The sequence below is a fragment of the Moschus berezovskii genome, chromosome 1, assembly GCF_049115385.1.
Source record: "Moschus berezovskii isolate FMDL1 chromosome 1, NW_MosBer_1.0, whole genome shotgun sequence".
Taxonomy (NCBI): Eukaryota; Metazoa; Chordata; class Mammalia; order Artiodactyla; family Moschidae; genus Moschus; species Moschus berezovskii.
Genome location: NC_142460.1, coordinates 56,664,331 through 56,687,982, shown reverse-complemented (window position 1 = coordinate 56,687,982; position 23,652 = coordinate 56,664,331).

Below are 23,652 nucleotides of genomic sequence, written 5' to 3'. Positions count from 1 at the left end.
AAATATCTACAGTATTTCTCATTTTTATCCTAAGTTATGCATAGCAGGCTTCCCTGTGATTTATTTCATTACTGAGTAGGTCCATACAACAGTGAGGTAATGTTTTGTTCTTTCTTATCTTCTCTTGACCAATGTAGAACATGCTTTAAGAAAAGCATTTGAACTAAGATATTGACATCAGACTACAAAAATTTCCCATTATTTATAGAAGACTAGAAAAAAGATAAATTAATAATATAGTTTTTCTCTCAAAAGATTCTGCCTTTCTTTTTGAAGGATTGTCCTCTCTGGGTCAAGGTCATGGACAATGCAGCCTGGGAGAAATTCCTTTGCAGCTGCTTGCTCTGAGCAGGCATGTGGAAGATAAGCAGATGACTTCAATTTTTCAGTGTCATTACTCACCCCATTCCTGACATTGTCCTAGCATGCACACACAGACCAAGAACAGCACCAGAGCTATATTCCCATATGCCTGATATTTGAACTACAATATGTCAAAATAGATTTGAAGAAGAAGGTGTTTGCTGATAGATGGCATATATTCATTTTAAGTAAAGATGGGTAGGTCTTTACCTCAGCTTCCCTAAGGTAGTTGGATTCCCTGACCCTTCTTGGTTTTTTGTTTGCTTATTTAAGAAGCACCATCCAAACTATAGATATAAGATGATATCATTAAAAAGGAATTTCGCCAACCAATCATATTGATGGTGTTGACCATCTGATAATGAAAAGTTATTGCACGTTTTTAGTAGACTTTTGACAAAAATCACATGAGAAAATAAGGCATTGGGAATTTAGATTTCTAATGAAATATAACAGAGATTTTAGGCCTGAGACATCAAGTTTTCTCTTATGTAGCTCTGGCTTTAAATCACATAATTTAAGCCACTCTATGGCTTCATACCTTTCCCCTAGAGTGAAAAAAGTATTTTTACACTTTACAATTCTCTTCATCTCTTGGTTCAGAACAGAGTTCTTTAGATGTCTTCAGTCTAACCTGTAGCAGTCTTTTGGTTAGCATAAATTAAAAGTTGTCTGTGATGTCCAACAACACACTCAAGATAATGTTTTTATGGATGTAGTTTCTCAGATGAATACTTATGGAGTTTTAAAGAACCATTAGGTTTTTTAAAAAGTGACTTTCATTTATGTAACTTTTACAATATATGACACTCACTTTCAGCATACAATTTTAAGAGCTTTGACAAAACAGTCACTCATATAACCACCACTGCAATTAAGACATAAACTATTGTTTCATGATTATTTGTAACAAGGAAATCTATTTTGCTCTAAGGACTAGAGTATATATCTCATGCAAAAGTGTTCATAGCTTCTAGCAGAATTCCAATGATGACTCCAAAATTTCAAAATTGAAAATTCACTGCAATTAACTTAAAACTATCATAAAAAGAAATCAATTTCCAACTCTTTTCATTTCTCCTTTATATCCTTGCCTATGACAATATCTCTCTCCTTGAAATTTTAATATTGCTTGTATGATAATTATTTATTTATCCATGAAAACAAATTAAAGTTCATATAATATGCAGAACACAGTGCTCTAAGGTCTGAAAGATAAAAAGATAAATAGGAAATGCCCCCATCTCTAAAAACCTCACAGCCTAGTAAACCTTAAAGCATGTCTTTTATTATAGTATGACAAATTTTTGAATTGAGCAATTATGCATGAATGTTGCAGTTACAACAGTATTGAAATCAAGGGCCAAACCAGACATAGATAATTATTTCATAATTGGTTGTAACAGTGAAATCTACTTATCTCTAAGGACTAGGATATATATTCATATCTCTCTGAAGATTCCTGCATGTCTAGAGCACTACATTGCATAGTGATTGCTAGATTAAAATAAGCACAGATTGATGTCTGCCCCTTGCCATTTGGTGTTGAGTGGATCAATTTTTTGAGGTATGAAATAAGTATGATTTAACTGAACTGAATAACACAAGTTGCATTATTTCAAAGGAGAATGGGATCTTTTGTCTTGTGGGCTTGTGATGCTAATAGAATAATCTGCAAATTTCCAACAAATGGGCAGAAAAAAGATGGGGAACTCTAGAAGACTCTTGAGAGTCCCTTGTACTGCAAGGAGATCCAACCAGTCCATTCTAAAGGAGATCAATCCTGGGTGTTCACTGGAAGGACTGATGCTAAAGCTGAAACTCCAATACTTTGGCCACCTCATGCAACGAGTTGACTCACTGGAAAAGACTCTGATGCTGGGAAAGGTTGGGGGCGGGAGGAGAAGGGGACGACAGAGAATGAGATGGCTGGATGGCATCACCAACTCGGTGGACATGAGTTTGACTTAACTCCGGGAGTTGGTGATGGACCTGGCGTGCTGTGATTCATGGGGTCGCGGAGAGTCGGACACGACTGAGCGACTGAACTGAACTGAAGAAAGAATGGCATGCCACCTAAGAAATTGTGTTCTGTGGCCTTACATTCTTTCTTTTACCTGAATTTCCTTAAAAGTAAGCCAAATTTAAAGGATCTTCTATAGTGTTTGCCAAGGATCTTACAAAAAGAAAAAAGCAATTGTATATTAAAAATGATGTACTTTCTTTTTTAAAGTTATTTCATTCAAGTATAGTCAATTTAGCTCAGTTGGTAAAGAATTCGCCTGCAATGAAGGAGACCCTGGTTCCATTCTTGGGTTAGGAAGATTCCCTGGAGAAGGGATAGGCTACCCACTCCAATAGTCCTGGGCTTCCCTTGTGGCTTAGCTGGTAAAGAATCCGCCTGCAATGTGGGAGACCTGGATTCGATCCCTGGGTTGGGAAGATCCCCTGGAGAAGGAAAAGGCTACCCGCTCCAGTATTCTGGCCTGGAGAATTCCATGGATACAGTCCATGGGCTTGCAAAGAGTCGGACGGAACTGAGCGACTTTCACTTTCACATAGCTAATTTACAATTTTAATATCTGCTGTACAACAAAGTGATCCAATTATGGTTTCTCACAGGATATTGAATATAGTTTTCTGTGAGATGTAGTGGGACCTTGTTGCTTATCCATTCGATAATTGCCTGCATCAGCTAACCCCAAACTTCCTATCCGTCCTCCCCCACTAACCCCCTCCTTGGCAATCACAAGTCTGTTCTGTGTATCTGTGAGTCTTTTCTGTTTTGTACATAAGTTCATTTGTGTCATATTTTAGATTCCATATAGAAGTGATATCATATGGTATTTGTTTTCTTTCTGACTTACTTCACTTAGTGTAATCATCTCTATATCCATCCATATTGTTGCAAATGGCATAATTTCTTTCTTTTTTAAGGCCAAAGAGTATTCCATTATATAAATATATGTACCACATCTCCTTTATCCATTCATCTATCAATGAACATTTAGGTTGTTTCCATATTTTGGCTATTGTAAGTTCAGTTCAGTTCAGTTCAGTTCAGTTCAGTTCAGTTGCTCAGTCGTGTCCGACTCTCCGCGACCCCATGAATCACAGCACGCCAGGCCTCCCTGTCCATCACCAACTCCCGGAGTTCACTCAAACTCATGTCCACAGAGTCGGTGATGCCATCCAGCCATCTCATTCTCCGTCGTCCCCATCCCCTCCCTCCCCCAACCTTTCCCAGCATCAGAGTCTTTTCCAGTGAATCAACCCGTTGCATGAGGTGGCCAAAGTATTGGAGTTTCAGCTTTAGCATCAGTCCCTCCAATGAACACCCTCCAATGATCTCCTTTAGAATGGACTGGTTGGATCTCCTTGCAGTATAAGGGACTCTCAAGAGTCTTCTCCAACACCACAGTTCAAAAGCATCGATTCTTCGGCGATCAGCTTTCTTCACAGTCCAACTCTCACATCCATACATGACCACGGGAAAAACCATTGCCTTGACTAGACGGACCTTGGTTGGCAAAGTAATGTCTCTGCTCTTTAATATATTATCAAGGTTGGTCATAACTTTCCTTCCAAGGCGCAAGCGTCTTTTAATTTCATGGCTGCAATCAGCATCTATTGTAAGTAGTGCTATTATAAACATAGGGGTGCATGTATCTTTTCAAATTGTAGTTTTGTCAGGATAAGTGCCCAGGAATGGGATTGCTGGATCATATGGCAATTCTACTTTTAGTTTTTTGAGGACTCCTCATGCTATTTTCCATAGTGGCTGCACCAATTTTCATTTCATTTCTACCAATGCTGTAGGAGGGTCCCCTTTTTTTCCACAGACTCTCCAGCATTTTTATAAAATGATGTGCTTTCTTTCTGATCTCCCTTAGAAATTTGAACATTGAAATCACAGAGATAAATATATACATATGTGTGTGTGTGTCTAAAATTATAGGTTTGTAGGAAAAAACCTTGTTTTGTCTTCAACTTCTATGTAACTTTCTCTATACCTGTGGAGTCATTGACCCCAATAGAAGACTCAGATTTTCTTTGTAGTCTAAGTCCAATCATGACTCTAATTGAAATAAATTTAAAACTCAATTTCCAAAATATTGGAGTAAACATTACACATAGCTTTAAATTATATGAATTATATCACTTAGTATAAGACATTGATAGGGTAGGGGTAGTGAAAGCCTAATGAAAACTTTTTTTTTTTTTTTTTAGAAAAAAGGTTAAGGAAAGACACACAATGAGCTAATATGTGTATATGTGTGTATGTTATGTACACATACCACAGGACCTTCAACTGCTATTATCACTGTAGCATCAATTTATCCGACCCATGTTCAATTCATAGATGTGGTCCCAGAAGTTGGTCTTGTTCTAGACATTAATGGGCACAGGTCCTACAGACCAAGCCATGGTGTCCGGACATGTAAAGAACAAAAAACTTAGTCTAACCCAGAGAAATGACTTGGTATTTGGTGGATAATAGTGTAAATTTTTTACAGTATAACTACTATTTATTGTATTTTTAACCCATAAAAGAACATTTTATCAGAGTAAAAACATTTTATCATTCTATAGCCCATCTCCATCAATATTTGCCCATTTATAATGCCTTGTCTATTTATTTTCTAAAACTTCTGCAATGGCCAGATTATGTGTATTTCTGAGAGCATTTTTATTGACTGCCAGAAAGTATGTTCTCACATCCAACTCATATTCAGAATAAGGAATCTTAATACCAAAACATGAGCCAAAATTGTGTTTTTATTTCAAATACCACTCAAGTTGATGGATGACAGCTATAATAAAGCTCCTTACTGTTAACCAATTATCTTGTATATGATTTTGAGTCATACAGAAATATTCTAAAATTTTTCAGAAGTATCATTTTTATTCCTTATATTTATAACAAATAAATGGGACTCTTTAACATAATTTGTAAAAAATTTAAAACTGAAATTTGCATTCAAAGACACATATGTATTTAGGTAATGAAAAGAGTTGCCCTTTTCCCAAAAGTTAAAAATAAGAAATGATATTGCTCTACTTAAACAATAATATTCCCCTAATAAATGTGTATTCTCTATCACCTCAGTTTTACCTTAATTTGAACTTCAGTGGCTTAATGGATATTAGTACAAAAACATTTTTGAAATTCCTATAATATGCTAAAGTTATTAAAGTTCAAAAATGTTTACTTTTGGAGTTTGTATAAAAGAAAGAAATACGAATCCTCAAAATATAACTAGTCTTCTAACTGATCTTACTTACTCTGTATGTATTATAATTTATTTCATCTAGAATTCCTTCTGATTCTCTGGTCAATCATGTTTACAATATTATTTCATCTTCATGTACTGAGTAATAAAAGTTGAAAGTGATTTGATTACACTGAACTCTGTATAGACAGGATTCACAGTATTATATAACTTGCTTTGCGATCATCTTGGGTCATGTTTACACAGTAAAATCAGTTTGGGTAACATTCTAAAGTTTCAGATAACAAAATTGGGTAATAGCAGCAAAATAATATTACCTTTGATGGTACAAAATGAATGCTGGCATAAATGACAAAGTCCATAGGCAATTAAAATCCTATAACAAATAAGGATGGAAATTTGAATATCTTTAAATGATAATAAAATATAGTAAGTTTCTGTATATAAAAAATCTATTTTGCAATATGTTTACCATTGATTTATTCCTCTATTCTCATAAGAGTATACATAAGCCTCCATTTATATTCCACTATGTTCTTCTGGACTCTAGTATATTAATAGTGAACAAAATGAACAACTCTGATTTGAAGTTCAAATTATGTAGGTGATACAGGTATTAAGCAAGTAAGTGGAAATACAATATAATAACAAACTGTGCTAAGTACTATGAAATAAGTCAAAGTTAATGTGGTATTACTGAAATTTAACTAAGATATAAAGGACATGGAGCAATTATCCAAGGAAATAGTAAGGTTACAGGCATTTCAGAAAGTAGAGTTACAGGAGAATAAAATCCTTTGTGTTAGAGTTTCGTGATATAAAACAATTTGAATAAGTTGGCATCGCTGGAGGACGTGAAATAAGGCATGGGATGAAATGAAGGTGGAGAGATATACAGACGTTAGACAATATTATGGTTCTCTAGATCATCGTATGGAGAAGGAAATGGCAACCCACTCCAGTGTTCTTGCCTGGAGAATCCCAGGGACGGGGGAGCCTGGTCGGCTGCCGTCTACGCGGTCGCAGAGTCGCACACGACTGAAGCAACTTAGCAGCAGGAGGAGCAGCAGATCATTGTAAAAATTCTACAATCCCTATCTAAGTGCAATATGTGATTATTAAAGGTTCTTTTTATTTCTTTTTAAGAAGACAAATTACATGGCAAGATCTATATTTTAAAGATCATTTTGACAACTGAAGAAATGAAGGAATGCTAAATCGGCCAGAAGAGAGAATCCGTTTAATAAGTACGAGGTTGTTCTTGCATACCACAGAGATATCATGGCATAGACTAAGGTGGTGGAATGAAGAGAGACAGTAGTGAGCAAATTGCAATGTACTTTTCAGGTAATGTTAATGACATTTTGTAATGCATTGCATGAGATTAGGCAAATGGAGGGAAAAAGGAAATTCCAAGATATCTGAGTTGAGTAACTGAGTCAATGTCACGTACTACAATTTGAGAAGTGGTAGTTAGATGGTTATGATCCAGTGGTTAGGCAGGGCATATTAATTTTGTGACTTATACATCCCAGTCATCTGAGGAGGTGTATAAAACAATAGTATGGAATTCAAGGAAGACATTGAGATTCCACAACTTAGAAATATTAATTAAAACTGCGATTGGAAAAAATAATCTGGATAAAAAAATTAGAGAGAAAAAAAAAAGGAACTTAGGGTTAAATACTAAAATGATATGATCCTTGAAATTCCTACTGAGGGTTGAAACTTGTCACGAACTCTCCATGAGCACCAATAATGGTACACGAGAAACTAGAAAAACATGCTATCATGAAAACCAAGAAATACATTTTAAGTGACTTTTAAAAACTATGTCCAATGCTACAAGTTGATCTAGGAATATAATAAGCCTGAAAGATTCACTTGGTATTTAAACATTATGGAAGTTCTTGGTAGTCTTCACAGAATGCTTCCTGAAAGGCAGTGTGATTAGAACCTAGACAGTTGTGGACAGAATTAGAAATCAGTTGTATCCCAGACAGGCTGATGTTTTTCAGGTTAGAGCAACAAACTTCAAAGGGTCAGGCAAACAAAGTATTATATGAAAATCATCACTTTGATAAATTAGGGCATTTAACCTGGATAAGGAGAAATGGGTTGAAAGGGGGTGAAAAATCTATTGAAAGGATGTGAAAATGTCAATGGATGAGGTTTAAGAACAATCTTTCTGAAATATTTTAGCAAACAAAGAGCTTTCAGCAGACAGTGGAATGTTTGAATTAATTGCTTTAAATGTAGCGGGGTTTCTGATAATGATAAGGCATGGTTGAAGAAGTGGGTGAATTAGAAGTTATAAATAAGCCATCACCAGACGAAGGTAGTCAAATAATAGAAAAGCAAAAATGACAGCTAGATCTTCACGATAGTTGTTGAAATTATCTAGAATGATGACACATGTTGGTATGGACAGGGAATATGAACAAGGAGTCAAAAACTTCACTGATTTAAGTTGGCTGAAAAAAGTTGGTATGTGAGGTTAATGAGAAAAGAGTGTGATGCAGCATTATGATAACGGCTCATGGGAGCAAGGAGTTTTAAAAAAACTAGCACGAGCTATTTATTCCTTTTTGATTATCAATTCATAATATAATTTTCACTAAGATTATAGATTAATATTTAAGACAGTTTTATTTAAATATACTTTCTATATGTAAGGCTTATATTTTTACAGCCAAGTATTTATAAGATTTCCTCATTTCCATGAATAATATTTTATTTACTTTTTGCATGTTTTTACTTTAAACAAGGTTTGGTTAGTTCTGGGAATCTAGAAAATGAAAGGAAAAAATCAAGTCAAAGTTAGTTAAGGTAAAAACGTCCTCAACATATTTATTTCAAAGTTCAAAATGACTATAGTCATTCCATGAGTATTTAACTTTGCAATAAGACCACATTCTGACTACTCCATTTAATTATTCTTACTGTATTTATAGGAAGGACACCACTAAGATTGAAAAGGTCAAGCAAAAATGACAGTAACTAATTCAGAAATGAGATGTCAAGATTGAAGCTATAAAGCGGAGATTAAACTATAAGCAATTCAAGTATATTTATATAGATACACACACACATAGGCACACAGAAAAGTTAATATAAAAAGTATCTGAAAATAAATTGACAAGGTCAACAAAAGCAGCAATTACAGGAGCTGAAGAGTGAGCTTTTGTAACATAGGGAAAGTGAAGGAAAACTCTAAGACTAGAAAGTATCTTTATGTTTTAGAAATAAAACATTTATACTATAGGTACTACTATTGAGCTATACTCATATATAGGAGAAATACATGTTTACATCATTGATATAAATTAAGAAACTAATCATGCAGTTAATCTGTTAATTTATTATTCTTTACTTATGATAATAATTATTGTGGATGATAGACTGTGTTGCAGTTTAGATTTTAAAGAAGTTATTCTACATTGAAAACACTTTAGTTAGAATACTAACAAATGTTTTCTAATACTATTTGAATCTATAATTTAGAGAAAGAGCTGAAAAGGAATTCAAGGTAATATATTTTCAGGTGACTCATTGAGTCATGATAATTTATTGAACATTTTCCAAGTACTAAGCATTGTGCTAGTAATTTATGTCTTTAATTCTTCATCCTATCAGGTTAATACTATTATCCCCATTTGACACACACAAAACCTGAGGCATGCATCAATCAAGTTTTATATTATTAAATGCTGGACCTGAGTTCTCATGTCCTTAATTAAGGTTTATGCCAAACCTTGAATTTTGTGAAACATTGAGAATGAATATAATTGAGCCTCCCACCCAAAACATGAACCCACTAAACTAGAAATACTTTATAATGAAACATGTTTACTATTGTGCCCTTTCCAATCTGTGACAGAAACCAACCATCAATAATAACAGCAAAAGTTTTAGTATTGGTAAAATTACTGGATTCAAACAAAGAATGCACCTCAACAGAGCGATTAGAAACTACCATCAACAGATGAAAGTTAACACTTGAGATGAAATCTGTGAGTTCCACAAGGATGACTCTAAGCTTTCTATCTCCAGGGTAAAGCACAAATCTTAGCACATTTTTAATATTTACTGATGTATCTAATGTTAAAAGTGTGTAGCTATATTATAAATATATAACTAATATTCCTAGGTAATACCATGAATATTTATCTAAAGCATCTGGGTGATAATACTTCTGTAGTAGGTAAGGCATTGCAACTGAAAACTCACATAAGCAAGAATTATTGCATTTATTTTTCCCCCAATCAACATGAATCTGATTCTTAACAGGAATTTTGTTGTACTGGAAAGAAATTTATTTAATCTTAATTATAATCAGTCATTAAGATCAAGAAAAGGGCAAACATGTTCTTATTCACCACTCCTTTTAAGTATCACTCTGGAAGTCCTAGCTAATGCAATAAAAGAAGAAAAAGGAAATAAAAGGTATATAAATTGGGAAGGAAGAAATAAAATTGTTTTTATTCACTAATGGCATCATTGTCTGTATAGAAAATCTGAAACAATCAACAAAAATTCTAGAAGTAATAAGCAATTATACCATGATTGCAGGTTAAAAATAGTCTGTTACCCAAATACCCAAAATAAGCAAAGGGAATTTGAAATTAATGACACATAGCATTTGCATTAGCACCACCAGAATGAAATATTAATATTTAGGTATAAGTATAACAAAATATGTAAACAATCTGTATAAGAAAACTATAAAACTGTAACAAAAATCAAAGAAGAACTATAACGTCTGAATAGATATTCCATGTTCATGGATAAGAACGTTCAATATTGTTAACATGTCAGTTCTTTCCAAGCTGAGCTATAAATTCAATGCAATCCCAATCAAAAATTTCAACAAATTATTTTACAGATTTTGACAGCATTCCAAAATTTGTATGGAGAGGCAAAAGGTGTAGTATAGCCAAGATCATACTGACAAAGAACAAAATTGGAAAACTGATACTACCTGACTTCATGACGTACTATAAAAATACAGTGATCAAGACAGTGATCAAAGAACAAATAGTTTACTAGAATAGAGCATCCAGAAATAGACTGACATAAATACAACCACATGAGTTTTGACAAAGTAGCAAAGGCAATATAGTGATGCAAAGACAGTCTTTACAAGAAATGATGCTGGACATATAAGCATTCACATGCAAAAAAGAAAAAATAATGTCTAGACACAACTATTACACCCTTCACAACTTAACTCAAAATGGATCAAGACCAAAATTTTAAAGTCAAAACCATAAAATGCTAGAAGATAACATAGCAGAAAGTCTTAAATGATTTAGGAATTGATTTTCTTAGATACAACTCTGAAGACATTATTCAAGAAGGAAAGTATTAATAAGCTGAAGTTCATTAATTAAAAACTTCTATTTATAAAACACAGCACCTAGAGAATAAAAAGACATGAGGGAAATTAACAATAATGCAATAATAGTGGGAGATTTTAATACCCCACTTACATCTATGGATAGATCAACTAAACAGAAAATTAACAAGGAAACACAATCTTTAAATGATACAATAGACCAGATAGACCTAATTGATATCTATAGGACATTTCACCCCAAAACAATGAATTTCACCTTTTTCTCAAGTGCACATGGAACCTTTTCCAGGATAGATCACATCCTGGGCCATAAATCTAGCCTTGGTAAATTCAAAAAAGTTGAAATCATTCCATGCATCTTTTCTGACCACAATGCAGTAAAATTAGATCTCAATTATGGGAGAAAAACTATTAAACATGCCAACATATGGAGGCTGAACAACACGCTGCTGAACAACGAACAAATCATAGAAGAAATCAAAAGAGAAATCAAAATATGCATAGAAATGAATGAAAATGAAAACACAACAACCCAAAACCTCTGGGACACTGTAAAAGCAGTGCTAAGGGGGAAGTACATAGCAATACAGGCACACCTCAAGAAACAAGAAAAAAGTCAACTAAATAACCTAACTCTACATCTAAAGCAACTAGAAAAGGAAGAAATGAAGAACCCCAGGGTCAGTAGAAGGAAAGAAATTGTAAAAATTCGGGCAGAGATAAATGCAAAAGAAACAAAAGAGACCATAGCAAAAATCAACAAAGCCAAAAGCTGGTTCTTTGAGAAGGTAAATAAAATTGACAAACCACTAGCCAGACTTATCAAGAAACAAAGGGAGAAGAACCAAATCAATAAAATTAGAAATGAAAATGGAGCAATCACAACTGACAACACAGAAATACAAAGGATTATTAGAGAATACTATCAGCAATTATATGGCAATAAAATGAATAACCTGGAAGAAATGGACAAATTCCTAGAAAAATACAACTTTCCAAAACTGAACCAGGAAGAAATAGAAAATCTGAACAGACCCATCACAAGCACGGAAATTGAAACTGTAATAAAAAATCTCCCAGCAAACAAAAGCCCAGGTCCAGACGGCTTCACAGCTGAATTCTACCAAAACTTTAGAGAAGAGCTAACACCTATTCTACTCAAACTCTTCCAGAAAATTGCTGAGGAAGGGAAACTCCCAAACTCATTCTATGAGGCCACCATCACCCTAATCCCAAAACCTGGTAAAGACCCCACAAAAAAAGAAAACTACAGGCCAATATCACTGATGAACATAGATGCAAAAATCCTTAACAAAATTCTAGCAATCAGAATCCAACAGCATATTAAGAAGATCATATATCATGACCAAGTGGGCTTTATCCCAGGAATGCAAGGATTCTTCAATATCTGCAAATCAATCAACGTAATACACCATATTAACAAACTGAAAAATAAAAATCATATGATTATCTCAATAGATGCAGAGAAAGCCTTCGACAAAATTCAACATCCATTTATGATAAAAACCCTCCAGAAAGTGGGAATAGAAGGGACATACCTCAACATAATAAAAGCTATATATGACAAACCCACAGCAAACATTATCCTCAATGGTGAAAAACTGAAAGCATTTCCCCTAAAGTCAGGAACAAGACAAGGGTGCCCACTCTCACCACTACTATTCAACATAGTTCTGGAAGTTTTGGCTACAGCAGTCAGAGCAGAAAAAGACATAAAAGGAATACAAATTGGAAAAGAAGAAGTAAAACTTTCACTGTTTGCTGATGACATGATCCTCTACACAGAAAACCCTAGAGACTCTACCAGAAAACTACTAGAGCTAATCAATGATTACAGTAACGTTGCAGGATATAAAATCAACACACAGAAATCCCTTGCATTCCTATACACTAATAATGAGAAAATAGAAAGGGAAATTAAGGAAACTATTCCATTCACTGTTACAACGAAAAGAATTAAATACTTAGGACTATATCTACCTAAGAAAACAAAAGACTTGTACATAGAAAACTATAAAACACTACTGAAAGCAATCAAAGAGGACACTAATAGATGGAGAAATATACCATGTTCATGGATTGGAAGAATAAATATTGTAAAAATGAGTATACTACCCAAAGTAATTTATACATTCAATGCAATCCCTATCAAGCTACCAAAGATATTTTTCACAGAACTAGAACAAATAATCTCAAAATTTGTATGGAAATACAAAAAACCTCGAATAGCCAAAGCAATCTTGAGGAAGAAGAATGGAACTGGGGGAATTAACCTGCCAGACTTCAGGCTCTACTACAAAGCCACAATCATCAAGACAGTATGGTACTGGCATAAAGACAGAAATATAGATCAATGGAACAAAATAGAAAGCCCAGAGATAAATCCACGCACCTATGGACACCTCATCTTTGACAAAGGAGGCAAGAATATAAAATGGAGAAAAGACAATCTCTTTAACAAGTGGTGCTGGGAAAACTGGTCAGCCACTTGTAAAAGAATGAAACTAGAACACTTCCTAACACCATACACAAAAATAAACTCAAATTGGATTAGAGAGCTAAATGTAAGACCAGAAACTATAAAACTCCTAGAGGAGAACGTAGGCAAAACACTCTCCGACATAAATCACAGCAGGATCCTCCATGACTCACCTCCCAGAATATTGGAAATAAAAGCAAAAATAAACAAATGGGACCTAATTAAAATCAAAAGCTTCTGCACAGCAAAGGAAACCAGAAGTAAGGTGAAAAGACAGCCTTCAGAATGGGAGAAAATAATAACAAATGAAGCAACTGATAAAGGATTAATCTCCAAATTATACAAGCAGCTCCTGCAGCTCAATTCCAGAAAAATAAATGACCCAATCAAAAATGGGCCAAAGAACTAAACAGACATTTCTCCAAAGAAGACATAAAGATGGCTAACAAACACATGAAAAAATGCTCAACATCCCTCATAATCAGAGAGATGCAAATCAAAACCACAATGAGATACCATTTCACACCAGTCAGAATGGCTGCTATCCAAAAGTCTACATGCAATAAATGCTGGAGAGGATGTGGAGAGAAAGGAACCCTCTTACACTGTTGGTGGGAATGCAAACTAGTACAGCCACTATGGAGAACAGTATGGAGATTCCTCAAAAAACTGGAAATAGAACTGCCATATGATCCAGCAATCTCACTCCTGGGCATACACACCGAGGAAACCAGAATTGAAAGAGACACGTGTACTCCAATGTTCATTGCAGCACTGTTTATAATAGCCAGGACATGGAAGCAACCTAGATGTCCATCTGCAGACGAATGGATAAGAAAGCTTTGGTACATATACACAATGGAGTATTATTCAGCCATTAAAAAGAATGCATTTGAATCAGTTCTAATGAGGTGGATGAAACTGGAGCCTATTATACAGAGTGAAGTAAGCCAGAAAGAAAAACACCAATACAGTATACTAACACATATATATGGAATTTAGAAAGATGCAAATGATAACCCTGTATACGAGACAGCAAAAGAGACACAGATGTATAGAACAGTCTTTGGGACTCTATGGGAGAGGGTGAGGGTGGGATGATTTGGGAGAATGGCATTGAAACAGGTATGTTGTCATATGTGAAACGAATCACTAGTTCAGGGTCAATGCATGTTATAGGATGCTCGGGGCTGGCATGGGGGGATGACCCAGAGGGAGGATAAAGGGAGGAGGGAGGTGGGAGGGGGGTTCAGGAGGGGGAACTTATGTAAACCCGGGGCAAATTCATATCAATGTATGGCAAAACCAACCAATATAATATTGTAAAATAATTTGCCTCCAATAAAAAATAAATTAATTACCTCAAAAAAAAAAGACATGACACAGAATAGGAGAAAATAATTGCAAAACACATACTTAATTAAAGACTGTTACCCAAAACATAATAAAGGACGTAAATGGTATGGAGCTAACAGAAGCAAAAGATACTAAGGAGTGATGGAAAAAATACACAGAAGAACTATACAAAAAAGATCTTAATGACCATATAACGACCATGATGTGAATACTCACTTAGAACATACTGGATTGCAAGGTTAAGTGGGCCTTAGGAAGCATCACTACAAACAAAGCTAGTGGAGGTGTTGGAATTCCACCTGAGTTATTTCAAATTCTAAAATATAATGTTGCTAAAGTGGTTCATTCAATACGCCAGCAAATTTAGAAAATTCATCAGTGGCCACAGGATGGGAAAAGGTCAGTTTTCATTCCAATCCCAAAGAAAGGCGATGCCAAAGAATATTCAAACTACCTCACAATTGCACTCATCTCACACCCTAGCAAAACAATGCTCAAAATTCTCCAAGGCACCCTTCAACAGTATGTGAACCGAGAAATTTCAGACGTTCAACCTGCTTTGAGAAAAGGCAGGGGGACTGGAGATCAAAGTGTCAACATCTGTTGGATCATTGAAAAAGCAAGAGAGTTCCAGTTCTGCTTTATTGATTACGCCAAAGTCTTTGACTGTGTGGATCACAACAAACTGGAAAATTCTTCAAGAGATGGGATTACCAGACCAGCTTATCTGCCTCCTGCAAAATCTGCATACAGGTCAAGAAGCAACACTTAGAACCAGACATGAAAAATGGGCTGGTTCAAAACTGGGAAAGGAGTACGTCAAGGCTGTATATTGTCACCCTGCTTATTTAAGTTACATGCAGAGTACATCACTTGAAATGCTGGGCTGGATGAGGCACAAGCTGGCATCAAGATTGCCAGGAGAAACATCAATAACCTCAGATATGCAGATGACACCACCCTTATGGCAGAAAACAAAGAGGAACTAAAGCAAAGAGGAGCTTCTTGATGAAAGTGAAAGAGGAGAGTGAAAAGGCTGGCTTAAAATTTGACATTCAAAAAATGAAGATCATGGCATCCAGTCCCATCACTTCATGGCAAATAGATGGATAAACAATGGAAACAGCGAAAGACTATTTTCTTGGGCTCCAAAATCACTGCAGATGGTGACTGCAATCATGAAATTAAAAGACACTTGTTCCTTGGAAGAAAGCGTATGACCAATCTAGATAGCATATTAAAAAGAAGAAACATTATTTTGCTGATAAAAGTCCATCTAGTCAAAACTATGGTTTCTCCAGTGGTCATGTATGGATATAAGAGTTGGACTATAAAGAAAGCTGAGTGCCAAAGAATTGATGCTTTAGAACTGTGGGGTTGGAGAAAACTCTTGAGAGTCCCTTGGACTACAAGGAGATCAAACCAGTTAATCCTAATGGAAATCAGTCCTGAATATTCATTGGAAGGACTGATGCTGAAGCTGAAGCCCCATTACTTTGACCACCAGATGTGAAGAGCTGACTCACTAGAAAGGATCCTGATGCTGGGAAAGATAGAAGGCAAAAGGAGAAGGGGACAACAGAGGGTGAGATGGTTGGATGGTATCACCAACTCAATGGACTTGAGTTTGAGCAAACTCCAGGAGCTGGTGGTAGACAGGGAAGCATGGTGTGCTATAGTCCATGGGGTTGCAAAGAACCAGACACAACTGAGTGACTGAACTGAACTGAATAATCCAAAACATATAAAGGCCTCTTTAAAACTCAATAATAAGAATAAACCAATTGAAGAATCAGCCACTATAGGAGAAATCTTGTAATTTCTGCTCAATATGGCTGTAAATGTAAAACTGCTTTAAAACTACAGTTTAATTTTAGAATTAGGTGAGGAATATGAATAAATGTTTCTCCAAAGAAGATATACAAATGACCATTAAGCATATGAAAAAATGCTGATCATCATGAAACAGTATCATGAATGAGGGAGGGAAACAGCATGCTGGAATAGGAAGATCCTGAGCTTGCTTCCTCTTACAGATGCATCAATCCTGAAACCACATATAGAGCGACTATGCCTGAAAACAACCTAAACACTAGCAGCAAAGATTTTCCTCAACCAAGGACAAAAGCAACAAGATACACAGACAAGGTAGGAGGAGTGGAGATGAAATACGACTGGGGCCCACACCCCTAGGGCAGCAACACACTGGTGGAAGGAGCATGGCAGTCATGGAGGTCCACCCTCAGGAGCAAGGACTTCAAACCTTGTACTAGGCACAAGCTTGAACCTGCAGTGAGAAGAGGAGCCATTGTAACAGCTGGCTTTGAAAACCAACAAGGCTTACTTTGGTAGAGCCATAGGTCTGTAGGAAACTGAAATTCTGTTCTAAAAGGGGATGCATAAGAACCTGCATGCTCCAATTCCTAGTACAGAGGCAGCAACCTAAGTCATACATAGAGAATCACTGGCTAATTTAGGGTGTGTGTCTGAAGGGTAGGTATCTACAGGAATGTTATTCAGGTTTGGAGGCACTGGCCTGGCCAGTTTGTTGTTGTTGTTGTTTTATTTTAGCTCACCTTCTACCTTCCCGGCCTGAGCTGTCAGGTGCATTTGTGACTCTTCCCATCTACCTTTCTAGCACTGTTCTCCCACTCCAGATTAAATGTGGACCCACCTCAGCTGATGCTTCTCCAAAGCAACGTGCAACTCTGGGGGCTTGCCTGGCACACCATAGCTCCCACAACAGTTTCAGCCAGGCCTTACAGCTATCGATGCCAGGTACCAACCTCTCACACTAGTGCACTCCCAGCAATCATGGCTCAGCCAGAATAGGAGGACACATTCAACCCCCATAGATAACAGACCTTGAGCACCTGACTCTTGCAACCAGGAAAAACTGCACTACCGGGCCTGCAGGAAACCTTTCTATGTAAAATCACTCCTTCAAACTGAGAGATATAGCAGATAAGTTAATACACAGGAAACAAACATAGAGAGTTAGGCAAAATGAGACCACAGAATAAGTCCCAGGCAAGAGAATAACAAAGTCTCAGAAAAAGAAGCAAACAAAACGGAGTTAAGAAATCCAACAAGGAGTCCCTTATAATGGTCATAAAAACGTTAATCAGACAAAGTAGAAGGAGGGAGAAACACAGTGAAAACTCCAACAAAGTGATAGACAGTATTAATAAAAGAGCCAATCAGAGCTGAATAATACAATAACTGAAATGACAAATGCACTAGAGAAAACCTATAGCAAATTAAATGATACTGAAGAATTACTCAATGATCTTGAATGTAGGGTAATGGAAACCATCCTGTTGGAACAGCAAAGAAAGGATAGTTTAAGGGACTTTTAAAGGAGATCAATCCTGGGTGTTCATTGGAAGGACTGATGCTGAAGCTGAAACTCCAATACTTTGGCCACCTCAGGCGACCAGTTGACTCACTGGAAAAGACTCTGATGCTGGGAAGGATTGGGGGCGGGAGTAGAAGGGGACGACAGAGATGGCATCACCGACTCGATGGACATGAGTTTGAGTGAACTCCAGAAGTTGGTGATGGACAGGGAGGCCTGGCGAGCTGTGATTCATGGGGTCGCAAAGAGTCGGACACGACTCAGCGACTGAACTGAACTGAACTGAAGACATTAACCATTCTAACATCTGCATTACATGGATCCCAGAAGGAATGAGACAGAAAAAGTAATCACAGACATATTTGAAGGAATAATGGCAGAAACCTTCCTTAATCAGGCCCAGTAAACAGGTATCTGTATTGTTGTGCAATGCAGCCTTATAGTTTATCTTACACACAGTAGTTCCACATGGCATGCAGGATTTTAGTTGAACCCCTGTGGTGGAGTGTTAACTACTGAAATGCTAGGGAAGTTCTAATCAGCAGACTTTTTTTGTTAATCACTACATTGTACAACTGAAACTAAAATAATATTTTATGTCAGTTATTCTTTAATTAAAAAATCAAAATGACAGTGAGATACCCAATAGGATGGCTTTAATTAAAAATAAAAATAATAGTGGAAAAATGAACCTTCATATATAAAGACAATATCAAATTGTGTAATCACTCTGAAAAACTTTTTGACAGTTCCTTAAAGTGTTAAACATAGCATTACTATATAACTCAGCATTTCACTCGCAAATATCTAAGAGTAATTAAAACTTGTCTGTACAAACAGTCACACAGAAGGCTCACGATATCATTATTCGTCATAGCCAAAGAAAGACTAAACAAAATGTGGTATATCCATATCCTAGAATATTATTTGGCAACAAAAAGAAATAAAGTATTCATACATTCTACAACATGGATAGACCTTGAAAACATGATGCTAAGTGGAGGAAGCTAGTCACAATGAACTAACACGCTATATTATTTCATTTACACAAAATGTGCAAAGACTACAGATCTATAAAGAAAGATTAATGGTTGCCAGAAACTAGAGTTGGGGTTAGAAATTGGGAATGATCAATAATAGAAACAGGGTTTCTTTTGGGGCTGATTAAAATATTCTGAAATTAGATGGTGGTAATCGTTGCACACCTCTGTGAACATGTTAAAAACCTAAATGGATGGCTTTACGGTGTGTGAATTATATCCTCTATAAAGGTGTTAAAGAAGTGATCCAAAGGCCTTAAAAGATACCTCACCAAAAATGATATACAGTTGGCAAATAAGTAAATGAAAAGATGCTCGGCATCATATGTTATCAGGGAAATGCAAATAAAAACAGCAATCAGCTACCACTGTACACCTACTAGAATGACCAAAGTCCAGAACAATGACAGGATAAAATGCTGCTGAGATGTGGAGCAATAGCAGTTTTCATTCATTGATGGTGGGAAGGCAATAGAGAGACCTCTCTAACTAAGGTTCTAGGGTTACTGATGACATGTCTGATGTTAGAGCACTCAATGGCTCTCTGGCTCAAATTTGCAGCGTTTCGCTTGGGTCGTGAGAATTTTGGGCAAGATTTATATACCCTGATTTAGGGTCTAGCTTTTATAGGTCTTATTTCATTCCAGGTCTTTCCATGTTCATGGGATTCCCTGACCAGACATGTAACCCTGATCATTTTAAGTTCTTTTCTGACACTTGAGCACATTGCCATTGCCCCTCCCAGTATGAGCTGCCCAGCACAGAGCTCAGTGTGCCCAGACATTTATAAAAGAAGTCAAGCACATTTGATTTCAAGCAGCATTTTAGTTCCCCTTCTAAATTTCCTAAGGGAAAAAAAAAAAAGAAAATATCTGCTTGAGTCTCTTTTCTCAGCAGGTCTTTAATTAAAACACACACACACACACACACACACACACCCAGAACATCAACAGCTTTTGAAAGCTAGAGCTCAATATACAGAACGAAGAGGTCATTTGACTTAAGTATTACTTCAAGTGGTAAAGAATTCCAAGTGGCTTGAACTTTTAGATGTGACTGTCACTGCTAATTAAACCTGACTAAATTAAACCATATAATTTTCAAAGTCCCTTTGGAATGATCTCACATTAATTCTTTAAAGAAACGCAGGAATCAGGGGGATAAAGTGAGTGGTTGTATTTTGCAGCCGGGAAGAATTGCAGAGATTTACTTCTCAAAATATGAACCTGGGTTTTCTAACTCTCCTGAAGAGTCTTTATATTAACTCTCACTGACTTTGAATTAAAAATAAAGTCCAGCCTTTAGAGGAAAATCAAAATAGCTTCAACTATGTCTTTTTTGTTGCCCTAAAATGCTTGTTAAACAGTCCAGTCCTCCTTTTAGCATATCAAGAATTCAGGCTTAATGTATCTAATTCCAAAATCTCTTCAGTCAGTCAACAAGCTTACTTTAGGAGCAGTATTTTCTCTCTTTTAGAATTTTAGATTCTGGGTGGGAAATATTTCTACTGTGATCTCTATTTTATAGCTATGAGAGAGTCTCAATTCCCACACCACCACTTGGACATTCCTTGTATTGTAAGAAACATCTGGAAATCATTTCAAGACTATTATTAGCTAATCATTTGAAGATCCCTGGTAGGAAAAAGGGAAAACACTTTCTATTACCAAACTAAGCATGCTGTCCAAACCATTGGGAGCAATGGATGAAATTCTTAATAATGAGAAACAGGTTGTGTTATTAGTAAAGACTTATTAAGTATTCAGTCAAGCCTGCTTAGAAATAAATAAGAAGTTCCTCATTCATGTTCTGACTCTCTCTTCTCTCCTTTACTTCTAGTTTCAAGGTTGACTTTTCAGAAGTGAATATAATTATTAATAATAATTAAAACTACACAAAATTTGCATGTTACGGTTTTTGAGTTAAACAAGCTTAGCACGTATTAGTGTATTGGCATTAAAGTTGAATTTGATTATCAGAATACTGACACTTAGAAATTTAATTAATAATGATAAGCATGACGACAATAAAATATATTTGATAGCTTTTGACTAAAATTGTAGAGGATAATGGCATGTGCTTATCCACACACTTTTTTTTTCTGTTAAATCTATTGATTTTAATCATGTTTACAGTTGAGACACTGCCAAAAATACATGATCGTTGAGGATCTGTAGTTTTGCCAATGATTCATAAATTATAATCTTCAACCTTTTGATAATGAGGACTTTCATTTTTCACATTGAATGTTGTATAAAACATTATACTTACTAGTGGAGTTGTAACTTTCTCATCTAAATAGGTCAAAGAAAAAATAATGATCTCAACACATAATGTGACTGCTTCAGAAATATAAATGCATCAGTCATTCTATGACTGAAGATTTCTGCATTCATTAGAATTATTTCTGCATAGATTTTAAGATGAACAAATAAAATAAGCAAATATGATGTCAGAAAATGTTTTTTATTTGTAAGTGGGTTTATTTAGTAAAACAATGAAATGCTCACCCCCCAAATCATTTGGCATTGTGTGCATTTTGAATTATTTGCATTAGAACTGAAATCTCCCTGATTTTACACATTTTAGACTATAAAACTTTTATCATAGTAGTTTATATCTGGGGGAATAGATTTCTTTTTTACAAACTAAGCATGCTGATATACATTTCCAAGTCATACAGAATTTATATAACCACTAGAAAATAGCAACTGAATCAAGTTTAAAAGTCAGCCAAGTACTTATTAAACTATACTATAAAGAATAGAATGTTTAGCATACTAACTGTATTTATTGCTATTCTGTTTTATTAAACTATATTATAAAGAATAGAATGTTTAGCATACTAACTGTATTTATTGCTATTCTGTTGCTCAGTTGTGTCTGAATCTTCAAGACCCCATAGACTGCAGCACGCCAGGCTTCCTTGTCCATCACCATCTCATGCAGCTTACTCAAACTCATGCCCATTTTGTCCGTGATGCCATCCAACCATCTTGTCCTTTGTTCTCCCGTTCTCTTCCTGCCATCTATCTTTCCCAGCATCAGGGTCTTTTCCAACGAGTCGACTCTTCACATCGGGTGGCTGAAGTATTGGAGTTTCAGCTTCAGCATCAGTCCATCCAATGGATATTCAGGGTTAATTTCTTTTAGGATTGACTAGTTTTTTCTCCTTGCAGTTCAAGGGACTCCAAAGTCTTCTCCAATACCACAGTTTGAAAGCATGAATTCTTTGCCACTCAGCCTTCTCTAGGATCCAACTCTCACATATTTTGAGGCCAAATAAATGGTTCAAAAGCTAGTTTATTTTAACTATCATATTTGTTCAATGTTATTTGAAATTTATTCAGTGTGAAGTGAATCCAAATGATTGCTTTGGGAGACATATGTTTTTGCTGAGTGATGATACAGGAAGACAACCAATGGAGAAGAAGGGTATTACTACTTCTGTTTCTACAACAGAAGACACACGTTCATGCAATACACACACATACACATGTGTATACATGTGTGTGTATTTATGTATGAATGTATATTTATATCTGTATATACAGTTACACACACAAACACATACCTCTCATCATCTTCCTAGATGTAAGATGTTTACGAGCTTCTTTTATTAAATAAATGTATACTAGTATATAAATGTCCACCTTGTGCTTGGGAACAAATATTTGCTTTAGTAATCAAGCAATACGTATCTACCTGTGTTTGCTTTAATGGAAAATAAGCATTTTTTAATTTTATCAAGTTGAAGGAAGCTTATATTTAGTGAAAGATAAATTATTATCTGGGGTGGCTAATAAAAATTTCACTGAAAATCGACATTTGCACTGGTCTTCTAAACTTTGGTGGGAATTAGACAACTAGTTATTTAGAAAATGCATTTTGTATTTTTATGATTGTGGAAAAAATACTAATCAGCCTAAAAAGACTATAATGAGGGCCAGGAAGTTTGGCAGAGTTAAAAACAAATGGCAAGAGTAAAGAAAGTTTGGATAAGTACAACTCTTTAACTTGCTACTGAGAAAACTTCAAACCATGACAGCCTCTTATCTTCCACTCTTCCAGATATTACAGGAACATATCAGGAGCCTTACTGCCTCTAAACCTTTGTTGTATCATTTTTTCCACTGAAATGCTTTCTCTCCTCTTTGCCCTTCAATACCAACTATACTGAGATTCCCAGGTGGCACTAGTGCTAAAGAACCCACCTACCAATGCAGGAGAATAAGAGATGCAAGTTTGAAGATCCCATGAAGGAGGCCATGACAACCCACTCCAGTATTCATACCTGGAGAATCCCATGGACAGAGGAGCCTGGCAGGCCATGGTCCATAGGGCCAGGAGGAGTCAGACTTGACTGAAGTGACTTAGCACACAAGCATATATTAACTATATTCTATGAGCCATGTATTCTTAAATCAAGTACACGCTGACTT